Genomic DNA, 17,177 nt, shown 5'->3' on the forward strand with positions numbered 1-17,177 from the left:
GATATTTCTAGTGGAGTCCCACAGTGATTAGTTCTTAGCCCAACTGAAATCTTTATGAGTGATCTGGAAGAAAACATAAAATCATTTTAGGTAAGGTTTGTGGATGACACAAAAAATGGTAAAGTAGTAAATAATAAGAACAGATCAGTCCTACAGAACTAGGATCACTTGGTAAATTTGCCTCCGTTGAACATTCTGTTTTAATAAAGTTAAATGCAAAGTCATACACCTGGTAACCGAGAACATAGATCAGACTTATAGCACAGGTGAACTGTATTTTGAAAAGCAGTGATTCTGAAAAGGACTGTTGGATCATGGTTTAATAACCAACTGAACATGAGCCCCCAGTGCAATGTGGTCTTGGATATATAAGGAGGAGAATATTTAAAAGAAGTAATTAGATGTTATTAGAACTGTGCATGGCATTAATGAGACCCTTACTGAAATACTGTGTCTGTTTCTTGTGTCCACACTTTAAAAAGGATATTGTAAAATGGGAAAGGTTTCAGAAAAGAGCTACAACAATTTTTCAAAATCTGAAAAACCTGCCTTGCAGTGAAAGATTTAAAATCAATCTCTAATCTCTTTAGTTTATCCAAGAGAATGGTAAGAGGTGACTTGATCATGGTCTACATGTACATACCAGGGAAACACATTTATGATAGTAAATGGCTCTTTAATTTAGCAGACAAAGGCATAACAAGATCCAATATCTGAGAGCTGAAGCTAGTCAATACAGATTAGAGTAAAATGCACATTTTTATCAGTGGGAGTCATCAACCATTGAAACAAACTATTTAGGGGTGTGGTGGATTCTTCATCACTTAAAATCTCTAAATCAAGATTGGATGCTTTCCTAAAATATAGCCCAACCAGAAGTTATAGACTTGATGCAGGAATCACTTGGTGAAATTGTATGGCCTCTGCTATGTAGTTTAGCCTAGATGATCAAAATTATAATTTCTAGCCTTAAAACCTACTGCTGAAATCCTGGCTCCATTGAAGTCAATTGGATTTTCCCAGTGACTTTAATCGACTCAGGATTTCATCCTTTGAATTTACATTAGAATCATAGAATCATAGAATATCAGGGTTGGAAGGGACCTCGGGAGGTCATCTACTCCAACCCCCTGCTCAAAGCAGGACCAATCCCCAATTAAATCATCCCAGCCAGGGCTTTGTCAAGCCTGACCTTAAAAACTTCTAAGGAAGGAGATTCTACCACCTCCCTAGGTAACGCATTCCAGTGTTTCACCACTCTCCTAGTGAAAAAGTTTTTCCTAATATCCAACCTAAACCTCCCCCACTGCAACTTGAGACCATTACTCCTTGTCCGGTCCTCTTCTACCACTGAGAATAGTCTAGAACCATCCTCTCTGGAACCACCTCTCAGGTAGTTGAAAGCAGCTATCAAATCCCCCCTCATTCTTCTCTTCTGCAGACTAAACAATCCCAGTTCCCTCAGCCTCTCCTCATAAGTCATGTGTTCCAGACCCCTAATCATTTTTGTTGTCCTTTGCTGGACTCTCTCCAATTTTTCCACATCCTTCTTGTAGTGTGGGGCCCAAAACTGGACACAGTACTCCAGATGAGGCCTCACCAATGTCGAATAGAGGGGAACGATCACGTCCCTCGATCTGCTCACTATACCCCTACTTATACATCCCAAAATGCCATTGGCCTTCTTGGCAACAAGGGCACACTGCTGACTCATATCCAGCTTCTCGTCCACTGTCACCCCTAGGTCCTTTTCAGCAGAACTGCTGCCTAGCCATTCGGTCCCTAGTCTGTAGCTGTGCCTTGGGTTCTTCCGTCCTAAGTGCAGGACCCTGCACTTATCCTTATTGAACCTCATCAGATTTCTTTTGGCCCAATCCTCCAATTTGTCTAGGTCCCTCTGTATCCTATCCCTGCCCTCCAGCATATCTACCACTCCTCCCAGTTTAGTATCATCCGCAAATTTGCTGAGAGTGCAATCCACACCATCCTCCAGATCATTTATGAAGATATTGAACAAAACCGGCCCCAGGACCGACCCCTGGGGCACTCCACTTGACACCGGCTGCCAACTAGACATGGAGCCATTGATCACTACCCATTGAGCCCGACAATCTAGCCAACTTTCTACCCACCTTATAGTGCATTCATCCAGCCCATACTTCTTTAACTTACTGACAAGAATACTGTGGGAGACCGTGTCAAAAGCTTTGCTAAAGTCAAGAAACAATACATCCACTGCTTTCCCTTCATCCACAGAACCAGTAATCTCATCATAGAAGGCGATTAGATTAGTCAGGCATGACCTACCCTTGGTGAATCCATGCTGACTGTTCCTGATCACTTTCCTCTCATGTAAGTGCTTCAGGATTGATTCTTTGAGGACCTGCTCCATGATTTTTCCGGGAACTGAGGTGAGACTAACTGGCCTGTAGTTCCCAGGATCCTCCTTCTTCCCTTTTTTAAAGATTGGCACTACATTAGCCTTTTTCCTTTGTCATCTGGGACTTCCCCCGTTCGCCACGAGTTTTCAAAGATAATGGCCAATGGCTCTGCAATCACAGCCGCCAATTCCTTTAGCACTCTCGGATGCAACTCGTCCGGCCCCATGGACTTGTGCACGTCCAGCTTTTCTAAATAGTCCTTAACCATCTCTTTCTCCACAGAGGGCTGGCCATCTACTCCCCATGTTGTGATGCCCAGCGCAGCAGTCTGGGAGCTGTCCTTGTTAGTGAAGACAGAGGCAAAAAAAGCATTGAGCACATTAGCTTTTTCCACATCCTCTGTCACTAGGTTGCCTCCCTCATTCAGTAAGGGGCCCACACTTTCCTTGACTTTCTTCTTGTTGCCAACATACCTGAAGAAACCCTTCTTGTTACTCTTGACATCTCTTGCTAGCTGCAGCTCCAGGTGCGATTTGGCCCTCCTGATTTCATTCCTATATGCCCGAGCAATATTTTTATACTCTTCCCTGGTCATATGTCCAACCTTCCACTTCTTGTAAGCTTCTTTTTTATGTTTAAGATCCGCTAGGATTTCACCGTTAAGCCAAGCTGGTCGCCTGCCATATTTACTATTCTTTCGACTCATCGGGATGGTTTGTCCCTGTAACCTCAACAGGGATTCCTTGAAATACAGCCAGCTCTCTTGGACTCCTTTCCCCTTCATGTTAGTCCCCCAGGGGATCCTACCCATCCGTTCCTTGAGGGAGTCAAAGTCTGCTTTCCTGAAGTCCAGGGTCCGTATCCTGCTGCTTACCTTTCTTCCCTGTGTCAGGATCCTGAACTCAACCAACTCATGGTCACTGCCTCCCAGATTCCCGTCCACTTTTGCTTCCCCCACTAATTCTTCCCTGTTTGTGAGCAGCAGGTCAAGAAAAGCTCCCCCCCCTCGTCTAGCACTTGCACCAGGAAATTGTGCCCTACGCTTTCCAAAAACTTCCTGGATTGTCTATGCACCGCTGTATTGCTCTCCCAGCAGATATCAGGAAAATTAAAGTCACCCATGAGAACCAGGGCGTGCGATCTAGTAGCTTCTGCGAGTTGCCGGAAGAAAGCCTCATCCACCTCATCCCCCTGGTCTGGTGGTCTATAGCAGACTCCCACCACTACATCACTCTTGTTGCTCACACTTCTAAACTTAATCCAGAGACACTCAGGTTTTTCTGCAGTTTCGTACCGGAGGTCTGAGCAGTCATACTGCTCCCTTACATACAGTGCTACTCCCCCACCTTTTCTGCCCTGCCTGTCCTTCCTGAACAGTTTATAACCATCCATGACAGTACTCCAGTCATGTGAGTTATCCCACCAAGTCTCTGTTATTTCAATCACGTCATAATTCCTTGACATCACCAGGGCCTCCAGTTCTCCCTGCTTGTTTCCAAGGCTTTGTGCATTCGTATATAAGCACTTGAGATAACCTGATGATCATCCCTCATTCTCAGTATGAGGCAGGAGCCCTCCCCTCACAGACATTCCTGCCTGTGCTTCCTCCCGGTATCCCGCTTTCCCACTTACCTAAGGGCTTTGGTCTCCTTCCCCCGGTGAACCTAGTTTAAAGCCCTCCTCACTAGGTTAGCCAGCCTGCTCGCAAAGATGCTCTTCCCTCTCTTCGTAAGATGGAGCCCGTCTCTGCCCAGCACTCCTCCTTCATGGAACACCATCCCATGGTCAAAGAATCCAAAGCCTTCTCTCCGACACCACCTGAGTAGCCATTCGTTGACTTCCACGATTCGATGGTCCCTGCCCCGGCCTTTTCCTTCCACGGGGAGGATGGACGAGAACACCACTTGCACCTCAAACTCCTTTATCCTTCTTCCCAGAGCCATGTAGTCTGCAGTGATCCACTCAAGGTCATTCTTGGCAGTATCATTGGTGCCCACGTGGAGAAGCAGGAAGGGGTAGCGATCCGAGGGCTTGATGAGTCTCGGCAGTCTCTCCGTCACATCGCGAATCTTAGCCCCTGGCAAGCAGCAGACTTCTTGGTTTTCCCGGTCAGGGCGGCAGATAGATGACTCAGTCCCCCGAAGGAGAGAGTCCCCGACCACCACCACCCGCCTCCTTCTCTTGGGAGTGGTGGTCATGGGACCCCCCATCTCAGGACAGTGCATCTCATGCCTTCCAACCAGCGGAGTCTCCTTCTGCTTTCTCCCCCCAGACGTATCATCTGGTCCACTCTCCGCAAAGGTACCTGTGGAGAGAACATGAAAGCGGTTAGTTACCTGTGTCCGCGTTGCTGGAACCCGGACATTCCCCCTTCTTCTTCTGGAGGTCACATGTTGCCAAGCTTCTTCACTGGCCTCTTGGCTCTGCTGTGCAACCTGCTCTAAATCTTTAGAGATTTGTGCCCGTAGAAGCATATCCTGACTTTTGTCCAGGAAATCCTCAGATTCTTGTATGCAACGCAGGGTCGTTATCTGTTGCTCCAGACCTTCAATCTTCTCTTCCAATATGGAGACCAGCTTGCTTTTTGTACAGACAAAGTCGCTTCTAATTACAGTTCCTTTACAGTGGACTGGCAATGTAAATGGACCTTTAAATGGACACAAAAGTAATTGCCTTTCCACTTCCAGAGTGGTGTAAAAGGGCTTTAAGTGTATGTAAATGAGAATTAGGTGCACTGATTCTAACTACTGGAAATTGGTATCTTTAATATAGGAGGTTAAGAGTGTGTTTATGTTGATCATATATCATGAATTGTAATATAATCATATAGCTAAATAACATATTTTACCATCTTGTCTCTCATATCTACCTATATTCTAAGTAGGATATATGCATCTGGAAAAATGTAGAAGAGAAATGGTCTCATCTCACAAATATAAAGAAGTTCAGATGATCAGATTGGACCCCAAACGTGATTATAAACAAATTTCAGTAACTCAGGATGGGGATTTCTATTTCTTAAAAGGGCTAACATTTAAATGGAAACAAAAATGATTCTTTCTTATCTGGCATATTATCTTAAACTCTTGTCCTACTCTCTCAAAAGGATATTGTACAGAGAGAAATGGCCCCAGTACCCACGGTGCTCCCAGGGCCGTTCCCCCAACTGCCCCCTCTCCCCCCACAAGTCTGAGTCAGGGGTATATGGTAAAAGTCATGGACAGGTCACGGGCCTTAAATTTTTGTTTACAGCCAGTGACCTGTCCTTGACTTTTACTAAAAATACCCATGACTGAAACATAGCCTCAATAATGAGTGCTACAGCCCTTTTTTGAGCTAACCTATTTACCCACTCTCATACTACAAGAACAAAGGGACATTCAGTGAAATTGAAAGGGAAGACATTTCAAACTGATAAAAGGAAATTTGATTTGCTTTTAAAGAAAGTACATAATTTATCAGTGGAACTCATTCATTCAAGATGTCACCGAGGGCAAGTGTTTGGTAGGATTCAGGAAAATATTGGGCATTTATATGGGTAATGCATATAAAGACAGTTACATGAGACTGAATAAACATATCTGTAAAAATTTTGTGTATGTAAGGTATTTATATGCCCCCCCCCATTACTGTGATGCCTGAGTGACTCACAATTTCATTGTGAGGAAAGGAAATACTATTATCCCCATTTTACAGATGGGGAACTGAGACAGAGAGAGGCTAAGTGATATGAACACAATAAGCCTATGATGGAACAGGGAATTGAATCAAGTCTCACAAGTCCCAGATAGGCACGCAACCCACGGGATCATAGTTCTTCTCAGCTTATATAATCCTGTCTTTCTACATCCAGGTATTAGACAAACATTAAATGCTGAGATAATTCCATAATTGTCCATCATTAGGTTTCTTCCACTTCCCCTACCCCCGATGCATCTAATAATAAATGCTGGCAGATCAAGAAGATACTGGACTAGAGTGACCACTAGTCTGGTCTGTATGGCAAGTCCATGGTTTATCCCTGAAGAGTGATCTGTTTTTTTTCCAAATACAAACAAATCTATAGTTCCATTTATATGTTTTAACTACCTACCTTTAACTACCTTAAAATTATAGAATCAGGAAGAACTCTTTATTCAGAAAAAGGAGGACTGAAATAAGAGAGAGGAACTCCTCTGAAGTATCTGACACTGACTTCAGTGCGACACATGATGCTGGACTACCTGGAACACCAGTCCGGTTGCATGGGAACACCTATGTGTCCATGAAAGTTGGTCTGTAATTAAATTTCACTGTTCAGTTATTTCACACATGGTTCTGAAGGATGCTATGTGATAAATATTAAAGCTGGACTGAAGAGACAGTATCCAGAGCTGGATCTTCATTGGGTTTCGACACCTACGTTTGGAAATGTAGTGAATTTGATTATGCCAAAATTGCCCAAATTGTTCTCTCTAGATTTCAGCCCAAACTGATTAGTAATTCAATGAGATTCACATCTTGAATTGTGGAAATTTCAAGAGATGAGCTAGAGACACAAGGTAGGTGGACCAATTTCTGTCAGTGAAAGAGATAAGCTTTTAAGCTACACAGAGCTCTTATTTCTCTTACGTCTAGGAATTATACTAAGAATGTCACAGGTAAACACAAGGTCAAACAGATAGCTTTGCATAAGTAGTTAGGACATATTCTAAGGGGCCATTCATGGTAAAGTGGCCCATTAACACCCATGAAGTCATAAGACAAAAAGGAGCATTAGTGGTATTCTGAGAGAGGTTGTTAATGTTGTTTGTGGAGGAAGTAGGTTGTGTCCTGAAGGAAGCTGAACCTTTTTAAGGTGAGTGGTTGAGAATGGTTTCTCTGAGTCCTGATAGTCCTTCAGTAGGCTTGTCATGGCTAAATATGATGGGTCTATGTGGTGTTTAGATGCTGCTTGTAATGATTAGAACTGGGACACTGGCTGTTGGGAGTCTGAAAGGACAGGAGACAGGATGGGGGGGAAGTTGAGAAGGCAGAGTGAGAGCTACTGAGGGTGCAGCAGTAGCTTGGTAAAGAGGTTTCCACTTTAAAAATAAAGTCCTGTTGAAGTTTGTTAGTACCTTGCCTGGTTGTTACAACATTTTGGTGAGGAGGATGGATCTTCTGCCTCTGAACCCACCTACACCCTTTCTGCAAAGCCCAGGTGAGCCTCCAATTGCTTTTACTGTGTGGAACCATATGTTTGAGACTTATCTGCTTTCAATCAGTGCTACAGAGATTTCTGAAGCAAGAAAGCATGCTCTGCTAATCCACTGCCTTGGAGCAGAAGGGCAGTGTACATTTTACACTTTTCCCCTTGCAGATGATAAACATGAGATTGCACTCACTGCATTAAAGAACTTTTTTGTGACAAAAGTGAATGTAGTAGTTAATCGCTACAGATTTCACCAGCATGAGCAGAAAACAGGGGAGACTATAATGCAATATATTGCTTCCCTGAGGAGTCTGATTGTAACATGTGACTTTGGGAATATGGCAGATGAGATGATTAGAGACCAGCTCATTGAGAAAACAACCATGCTTTGTGTAAGAGAACACTTACTTCTAGAACCACAACTTACCCTAGAAAAAGCAATAACCATTGCTACCCAGATTGAGTCAGCTACAGCTGAAGCCAAAATAATGAGCATGGATACAGGAGGCACAGTCCAGGCTGTGACTCCTTTGCGGAAAAGTTCACTATCGCTGCAGACAAATGATTACAAGAGGAAAACTAATGAAAAACCACTGAATCAGCAAATTAAAATACAGTAAAAGCATGCTTTTGCTGTGGATCCCCACAACACCTTGCAAGCTACACAGGATGTCTGGCAAAAGTAGCTCAGTGCAATCATTGCAAAAATATTGGGCATTTTGCTAAAGTATGTTGCAGCAGCCAGTGCAATCAACAGGTTCATGAAGTTACAATACCAGATGATACTGTGCTGAGCGTGGAGAAAATCACTACTGCACATATTCCAGAACAAATAAAGTTCACCGTAAACATTTCCTCCATATCCTCAGGCAAATCACACTATTCAGCTAATGTTGGACACTGGCTCAGCAGTATCTATACTACCTGATTCCATCTATTTGCATTACTTTAAAGATGTGCCTCTTACCGAACCCAAACTTCACTTGGTTTGCTATTTGAAAAACCATATTCCAGTACATGGCTGCCTACCAGCAATAATTACTTTTGGTGATTGCTGTGTAACTGCAGAGTTCTACATTGTCCACAAAGCCTCTCCTATCCTTGGCAGAGATTTACTGGCTGCTTTAAATCTCAGGGTAGTTAATGGACGAATTGATCTTCCTCAGCAAAGCACTCTTGCAGTACACACACCAGTTTCAGCAGGGACCCAATACCAGGTTGAGGAGAAACTCGGCTGTGCTTATGGGTTTTTGCATAAAGTTAAAATGCGGAATAATGTGATGCCTGTACAACAGAAGTTACAGCACTTACCATTTTCAGTCAGGGAAGCTGTTTCAGAGGAACTTAGAAAACTTGTTCAAAAGGACATTATTGAAGAGATTGACTCCTCAGAATGGGTTTCACCTATAGTAGTGACACAGAAGAAGGGTAGAGGCATTCGCCTTTGTGTGGATTTAAGGGAGCCAAATAAAGCTATTGTGATTGACAGCCATCCTCTTCCTCACATAGAAGAAGTATTTGCAGAACTCTGAGGAGCAAAGATACTCTTGATTTGCAGAGCGCATACCACCAGGTTATGTTGCATGAAGAGAGCAGAGACCTCACAGCATTTATTACACATGAGGGACTATTTCATTTTAAATGTGCTCCATACAGTCTCGCATCTGCCCCAATGCCTTCCAAAAAATGATGCCATTGATTCTGAAGAATCAACATGGAGTTCAGTGCTATCTGGATGATATTATCGTGTTTGGAAATACTTCTGAGGAGCATGACAATAACCTGCAGTCTGTACTAAACTGCATCAGCAAAACAGGCCTCAAGCTGAATAGGTCCAAATGCAAATTTAGACAAACTGAACTCTCCTTTCTGGGGCATACAATTTCACAGGCTGGACTAAAACCTGATCCAGATCATATCCTGGCAATTTCAAATGCTGCTCCTCCAACAGATTTGCAAACCTTATGTTCCTTCTTGGGTCTTACCTCCTGGTATGCAAAATTAATTCCCAATTATGCTTCTGCCATTGAACCATTATGAGAATCACTATGGAGAAGTCCAATCTTAGTGTGGACAATGGATGCACAAGCTAGTTTTGAAACGGTGAAAGACTTGATTGTACATAGTCCAGTATTTGCACTATTCAGTCCTGCATTGCCCACAATTATAACTACTGATGCTTCTGATTATGGACTTGGGGCTGTCCTCACACAACTTCATGAGGACAACACAGAGAGAACTGTTGCATTTGCTTCAAGGACACTAAGTAATGCTGAGAGTAAATATTCTACAGTTGAAAAAGAAGCACTTGCTAGTGTCTGGGCTACTGAAAAATGGAAAACTTACCTGTGGGGCTGCATGTTCAAGTTGCATACAGACCACAGTCCTTTGATGACATTGCTCACCAGGAAAGGACTGAGAAAAACAGTTGAACAGAACCAAGCAAAGTATAAGGCTTTCACAGACAAGCAGCGGGGTGCTAAGGAACCAAAGTTTGAGTGTGCTTCCTTCGTTAGAATACAAAAACCTGGAATTTTACACAAAGGGGACCAGAAATTCACAGCTCCTCTTAAAATCATATAGAAGAAGAGACCTTACACATATCGACTTTCTGATGGGCAGGTATGGAATGCTTCTTATCTTGCACCTGCCTATGCACCAAGAGGAGATTATGCCAACACCCAGGCTGCACTGGATGACTTCACCGTAGTATCAACACAACAAGACATTGCACTGGACCCGGCGCTTGAGAAACGGCCTGTGAGACCCAGACGACCACCTGTCTGGACTAGAGACTATGTTATGTAGTATCTACAGTGTTTTCAGTATAATATTTCTGCCAACAGTATAGTGTCTTGTTTCATATTTGTTCCTGTGGTTAGAACAGCAATGTTTATTTTAATTGGGAGAGTTTCTTAAAAGAGGAGGGAATGTGGTATTTAGGTGCTGCTTGTAATTATTAGAACTGGGAGCACTGGGTGTTGGGAGTCTGAAAGGACAGGAAACAGGAAGGGGGGGAGTTGAGGAGGCGGAGTGAGAGCTACTGAGGGTGAAGCATCAGCAGCTTGGTAAAGAGGTTTCCACTTTAAAAATAAAGTCCTGTTGAAGTTTGTTAGTACCTTGCCTGGTTGTTACAACAGTCTACCTGGTTCCCTTGCTTGTGTACCTTGGGAAGCATGTAAAATTTCAGGGGACAGGGGGGTTATGGGGGATGAGTTTTTAGATTTATTTATTTAGCTGTGACATATTTAGTACCTTTCCCAAACCAGAAGAAGAGCTCTGTGGACCTCTAAAGCTTACCTCTCTCACCAACAGAAGTTGGTCTAATAAAGATTACCTCACCCACCTTGTCTTGCTAATATCTTGGGGCCAAAATGGCTACAAGAACTCTGCATACAAGAGATGAGCTAGTTTCTTAAGATTTTTGCCATCATGATTTGCAGCTGAACTGGTTATTGAAAACAGGCCCCTTCTGGATGGATACCGAAGAAGACATTTGGTATGTGTTCAGATCTAGGTATTTAAACGTGAATACACTCAAGATGGAGGTAAGTTTGATGCATCAGTTCTGGCTCTTCTATAATGAGTATTATTTGTATTTATTATTTAATAGATATTAATGGAATAAAAGATGGTTAATATGTTTTACACAAAAGTAATTTGTTTCTAATACACCAAATGTAACAATGACATGCCAATTTCCAACATGAAAAATTGTTCCCTTTCCATCGTGTCTTCCTTGCTTCCTTTTTTTATTGATTTTAGGATTACAGAGAATGAGATTACATTTTAAAGCATTCAGAGAGTACAGCATAAAGACAAGACTATACAAAACAATCAGATTCATATAAATGAGCCTCTAAAAACTCCAATTGACATTTTTCTTTGCACAGAAAGTTACCCAATTTCTGTTTTCATCCATCCATCAGTGGCGGTGATGGGGAAGGGTGTTCTCAATAAAAATAGCAGCTAAAGTTTTAGTCCGTCAAAGAAAGAAATAGGCAACACATATGATGGCCCCACCCTGAGGCACTCTCTAATATGGAAGAAAAATGGGCTCTAGCTATGCAGTTGAACCAATCTTAGACAACCTCCTGTCATTGGATATAATAGCATTATATCAATATAGCATTATCCTCTCTATCAGTTACAGATCCAACTGTTCATGAAAAACATTTGTCTCAGTATTTCCCATAATTTAGTATTCAGGCATTCAGGCCAGCAGAACCATAAAAAGAATATAAATTAGAGATAGACAAGGTGATTTGGATAAGAGAGATTTCCCTCCCCAGAGCTCAGCCCCAAAATCGAACTAGGTATGTGCTAAATTCTTTTTGAGGTTCAGGCAAACTCATTTTGGTATTGAAGGCAAAAAATATTTGTATGCCGTTGCATTTCCTGTTTCTTTTCTGGTCATATCAGGAAATGAAGGTGGGGGCATACATAAAATCTATTCTAACCATACTTTTCATCCTGGAACAATAGGAATCTGGGAAGAAGACCTATTTATGGGAAATGTCTAGCTTTATTTCTAGACTACACATGTTTACATATTTATAGAGAAAGAGCAGATGGCATCTCAATCAAGCCAGCCTGTAAAGCTTTTCAAGTTTGCCCATCAATGATCATTTATCACTGCCATATTATTAAGATCAATCAATCAATACTAATTAATTATACCTTGATTGTGCCTGCCTCCTTTGAGTTTACAAAGGGCAAGGGATGGGAGGGAGAGATTGCAAGGATCATCTCATCCTCTATGCCCATCTGCTTATGCTTTTCCATATAGGTTGGGCAGAGTCCCCATTGGGGAGGTAAGCCATTACTCTGTGCTTAGCCGGTTAGTAGACTAGAAGCAGGTTAGTAGGCAGGCTAGTACTAGATATATGAAAGGGGATGAGAAGAGAGAGGATCCTGGCACTGTCTGGTAAAGCTAGCTGATCGTGGAGGGATCTCACATAAGAGGATGATGTCATTGCTGCCACAGCCTGTGCTTCTCTCTCTGGATGAATTCTGGCCGAGCCAGTGTTAACTTCTCCTTGAGGTCTAGTAATTGGCTTTGATATTTAAGCCACCATCTGGGCGTTAAAATATCGGCTTGAGTTCTGAACCTGAGGACGAAGAAACTTGACTGTTACCATGAAGTGGTCAACCTTTCTGGAAATGTGAGTTCATTCACTAGGTTAAACTGAAATTCCAAATTCCTCAGAGAATTCTCTCAGGATGCTTTTCTGTACTGATTCCATTTTTATTTCTTTTATTCTCATATTATGCGCTATGAGAAAGCAAACACTTTCTTACAATAAAAGATTTATCAATTTTAGATAGATCAGTTGAGCATCCTCACATATGTTCATATTTCTCAGACACCTCTTTTGCTTTATTCTTGGTGCTACACTGGGTCTGGTTTTCAGAAACTTGCAACTTGACCTTTAGCAGCTTATCAAACTACTTATGTACAGAAATGGAACATCAGTGCAACAGAATCAAGCTTTATATTGATTTTTTCCCCCATTATAATAAATAAATAAATAAATAAATAAAATCATTACACCTCCAAGAATTGCTCACATGAAAGAGAAGTTGGGAATAAGTCGGCCTGGTTCTGATCGTGAGAACACACGCAAGGCTTTTGATCCTGACAATTTTAAAGAGGAATATTGTTCACTAAATTCTTATTCTGTTTACTCACTTTTTTTTTCTCCTGGTAACTACATAATGAAACTTGCCTGTCAGCTTTACTTTTCCACCTTGGCATCCTCATTAACATTAGTCATTACAACAAGATTGGAGAAAGCATCAGAAAATATGCCCTAGAAAAAGATATTGAACTGGTGGGTAAGAGTTTATACTAACTTAGTAACAAAACACATAATATTCAGTCATAATGATCTAAAACACTACAGAAACAACACTTTAAGCTCCAATGTTTTGGATCAGTATAGTGGAATATAATCGTATTTTTACATGACTCATTAGAACCTTTTCATCCATTCTTTTCTTTTATGAAAATGTATGGGCTAGATCCTCAGCAGCTGTGAATTAGTGAAGTGCATTGACTTCAATTTCATCCAAACATGTTCAAAATAGGCAAAAACATTTAAAAAGTTAAACACCTATTTCCACAGTGTAAAGCTTTAGTTTGCTTGTTAAGGATTTTGCCTTAATCCTTACCTAAACTACTTAATAAGATGTTGAAGAACAATAAAGTACTTCTGTTTCTAATGCTTCCATTCTGCATAACTACATGAATTCACACAAGTAGCAGGCATGCTAGTCAATTCTCCCAGTGAGAATAATTTGGTGGGACAGCCAGAGCCAAACGGTACCAAACTTCTTCTTTTATATTTATCAGTTTTTCTCAAGAACCTCTCCACTAATTGTGAGCCAGCAAACAGTAAAATAAAATGCTCAACAGGCTTTCCACCATCATGTAGCGACCAGTAGGATACTAGTAACTCCCAGATAATTCATAGGAATGTCTCTCTCTTATCCAGGTCTCTGCTTTTCTTAAATCAGTAGTTCCTGAATTAATCATTTTAAATGGTGTATCATTTAGGCTAGAGGTTGGTCATACACATAAGTGGAAGATTGTTTACATTTGGAACAGAAATTAGTGCTGCTTTCTTTGCCAGAACAACTGGCTCCACCTACCCTATTCAGAATTAGATCTATCATCATTACTGACTGCTGTATATTGTCTCTGGAGCGCACTTATACATGCCAGTTTCATCTACTTATTTTCAAACACCACCAGCCTCTGCTGCTGTACAGTTTCATTAAAAGCAGCACTGCTGCAGGTTATTCAGCAGGCATCAGAGAGGCTTTGACAGTTAGACTTCAGAGGCAGTTTACTTGTATGTCAAGGTTTCCCTACAAATAAAACATTTTTGAGAGGTAAATGGGTCTGCCCTCCCCCACCTTCTCTGTGTGACCAGCACCTGCCATTTTCACAACCCTGCAGGGCTAAACACCTTTCTTACATGTGAACATCTCAGTCTGGCAACCTGTTACAGTGAGCATGGGGGAACAGGCTCACTTGTACTAGACATGTCACTTTGCTCTTTAAACAAACAGTAACAATCAACCATGGACATGGTGTGTTTTTGCACAATGCTTTTCTAATAGATTAGCTTTTTTGTCATGTACAGGAGACCAAATGTAATTGTTTTTTTAAGACATTTATTTCTGAGAAACAAAGCCAAATCTAAAAAGGTTAAATGGCACATACAGATTATTCAGGTCACAAATATAAGAATATACTATTAAATTTGATTGTAGTAGAAAGTTGCTCGAACAAGGAAATCAGCATTTTATTGGGGTACCAAATATTACCAAATCTCACTTATATTTATGTGTAAAGTGTACATCACCCTTGGCTCTAAGCATTGTGTTATTTTAAATTATTAATTCAGGAATTATTGATTTAAGAAAAGGAGATCTGATCAAGAGGGAGGAACTCTTCTAGAGTATGCACTGCTGATCATTGCCATACACAAGACAGAGGTTAGATGGAACACTGGTTTGATGTGATAGGCAATTCCTATGTTCCCACTCATTGGTGATTAGGGACAGAGGTGCAAGAAGTCCCATCATAGATAATTACACAATCATCTCCTGATGGTGGAAGGTTCTTCATAACCCCATTAGCAGATAGTCAGTTTATGCCCTGAAACAGTAGAGTTGTATATCAGGAGATTTTAACTTCCCTTGGAAGCCTCAAATAACCAGGCCAATATGGGTGACCATGTTTTTCCAAAGTGAAAATGGGACACTGCACAGGCCGTCCCAAGGTCCCCATCTCTGCTGTGCGAGGCTGGCCCAAGCCCCATTGCTGCCGTCCTGCACAGGGCCAGCCTGAGGTCCCCCTCTCATTCCCACGCACGGGGTGGCCTGAGCCCCCCAATAGCCTGTCTGTGTGGTGCCAGCATGAGGCTCCCCTCTCCCCCCCAACACACGGGGCGGCCAGAGCCCCCCTGCCACCATCCCACACAGGGCAGTCCAGCCCAAGACACTCTCCTGAACCCTCCCTCCTGTGCAAGGCTGGTGTTGTCACTCGCCCCCTCCGCACGTTCCTCTGCGTGCCAGTAGGGGTTGCACCCCACTTTTTTTGGCAAAACTCGGCATTTGTCCAGTTTGTTTCTGCCAACTGATGATCAGCAGGTAAGAGCAAACAGAACAAATGTCCAATTTTGCCAAAAAAAGTTGGGATGCCTGGGACAGGGCTTAAAAATGGGACGGTTCCGGCCAAAACGGGACATATGGGCACCCAATGCAAGATGGATGTGAAATTTGTCTCTGCATTGGTTTGTACACATCAGGAACATACAGAAATTCTATTCTCAAAAAAATCATCTGTGACGGGATGTGGAGACCTTGTCCAGTGCAGGGTGAGCTCACCCCTGTTCTTCGAGCTGCCCTCTGTCTCTAGGCAGCGATACCTAAGGGCTAAAGTCAGTACACTTTCCCTGATCCACTGGGCCAGAAGGCCCAATGGCCAGAGTCTATGTAATCACCCTGATCAACAGGGTGGTAGGGTCTCATGACCTATGTGAAAGGGGTAACCCTTCTCCACAGGGCAGTGAGGCCTAGATACTAGAGTCCATAGAGATACCCCGGGTTCACCAGGCAATAAGTCCTGGCAGACACAGTCAATAGTTACCCCAGGTTCGCTGGGCAGTAAGGCCTAGTGGCGAGAGTCAATAGAGATGCCCTGCAGGACAGGGCTGTATGGCCTTCTATCCAGTTGGGGTGTATGGGATACCACCTGGGATGGATGGGTGGTAGATAGTGTAGGGGAATCCGGTCCATCCCTGCTCCACTGGGTCCCAGCCCAGGGTCCTGTCAGTTGCAAGTGTGTCCACCACTGGGCTAGCAGGGAACCATCCACAACATGCCTATCATCATCAGGACATTGGCTAGTCCCCCCGAGCTACTTCCTACTGTGATACTTGAGGTGGCAGTCTGTGCGTCTTTGGGGTCTCGGAATTCCTCAGCCACTGCGACTCCCTGTAGCTCAGACCTCCCTGGCGTCTGCAGGTCAGCTGAGTGTTTGCTTGGGTCTTGGCACCTCTGGCTTCCATGATGTGGGCAGGAGCCAGCAAGCAGTGTCCTTCCTCTCCAGCAATCAGCCCAGACTGAGCTGGGATGCTTCCTCTTTTACTGGTGCTACACCTGGAGCATGCTCAGTAGGGGCATGGGGGAGTGGCTTCCTCTGCCCACAGTGAGGAGTTAACCCTTCCCCATCCAGTGTGGAGGAAGTTCACCATCTCACACCACCCCAAGGTAAAAAATGATTTACTACTACTTCTGTTCAAAATATTGTAAGACTGAAATCTTGAGCAATAATTAGCATTTTCAGCTGTTCCTGCACCTGAGGGAGACAAAAATCAATTGAAGTCCGTGAGTCTCATCACATTCTTTAAATATAATGGTGTGATCTGATTTGGTTTCTATCCTCTCCATGTGCTGGCTGGAAGGAACTGTGTTCAAACTGTGACATATAAGCACCTTGGCAAAGGGTCCCCTGTCGTTTACAAACAACTCATCTCAGACCTCATGAACTTACTACATCAAATACATTGTTTTCAAGGTATTTCTCCATAAAGGGTACATGAAAGGTC

The sequence above is a fragment of the Natator depressus genome, chromosome 2 (genome assembly GCF_965152275.1).
Source record: "Natator depressus isolate rNatDep1 chromosome 2, rNatDep2.hap1, whole genome shotgun sequence".
Lineage (NCBI taxonomy): Eukaryota > Metazoa > Chordata > Testudines > Cheloniidae > Natator > Natator depressus.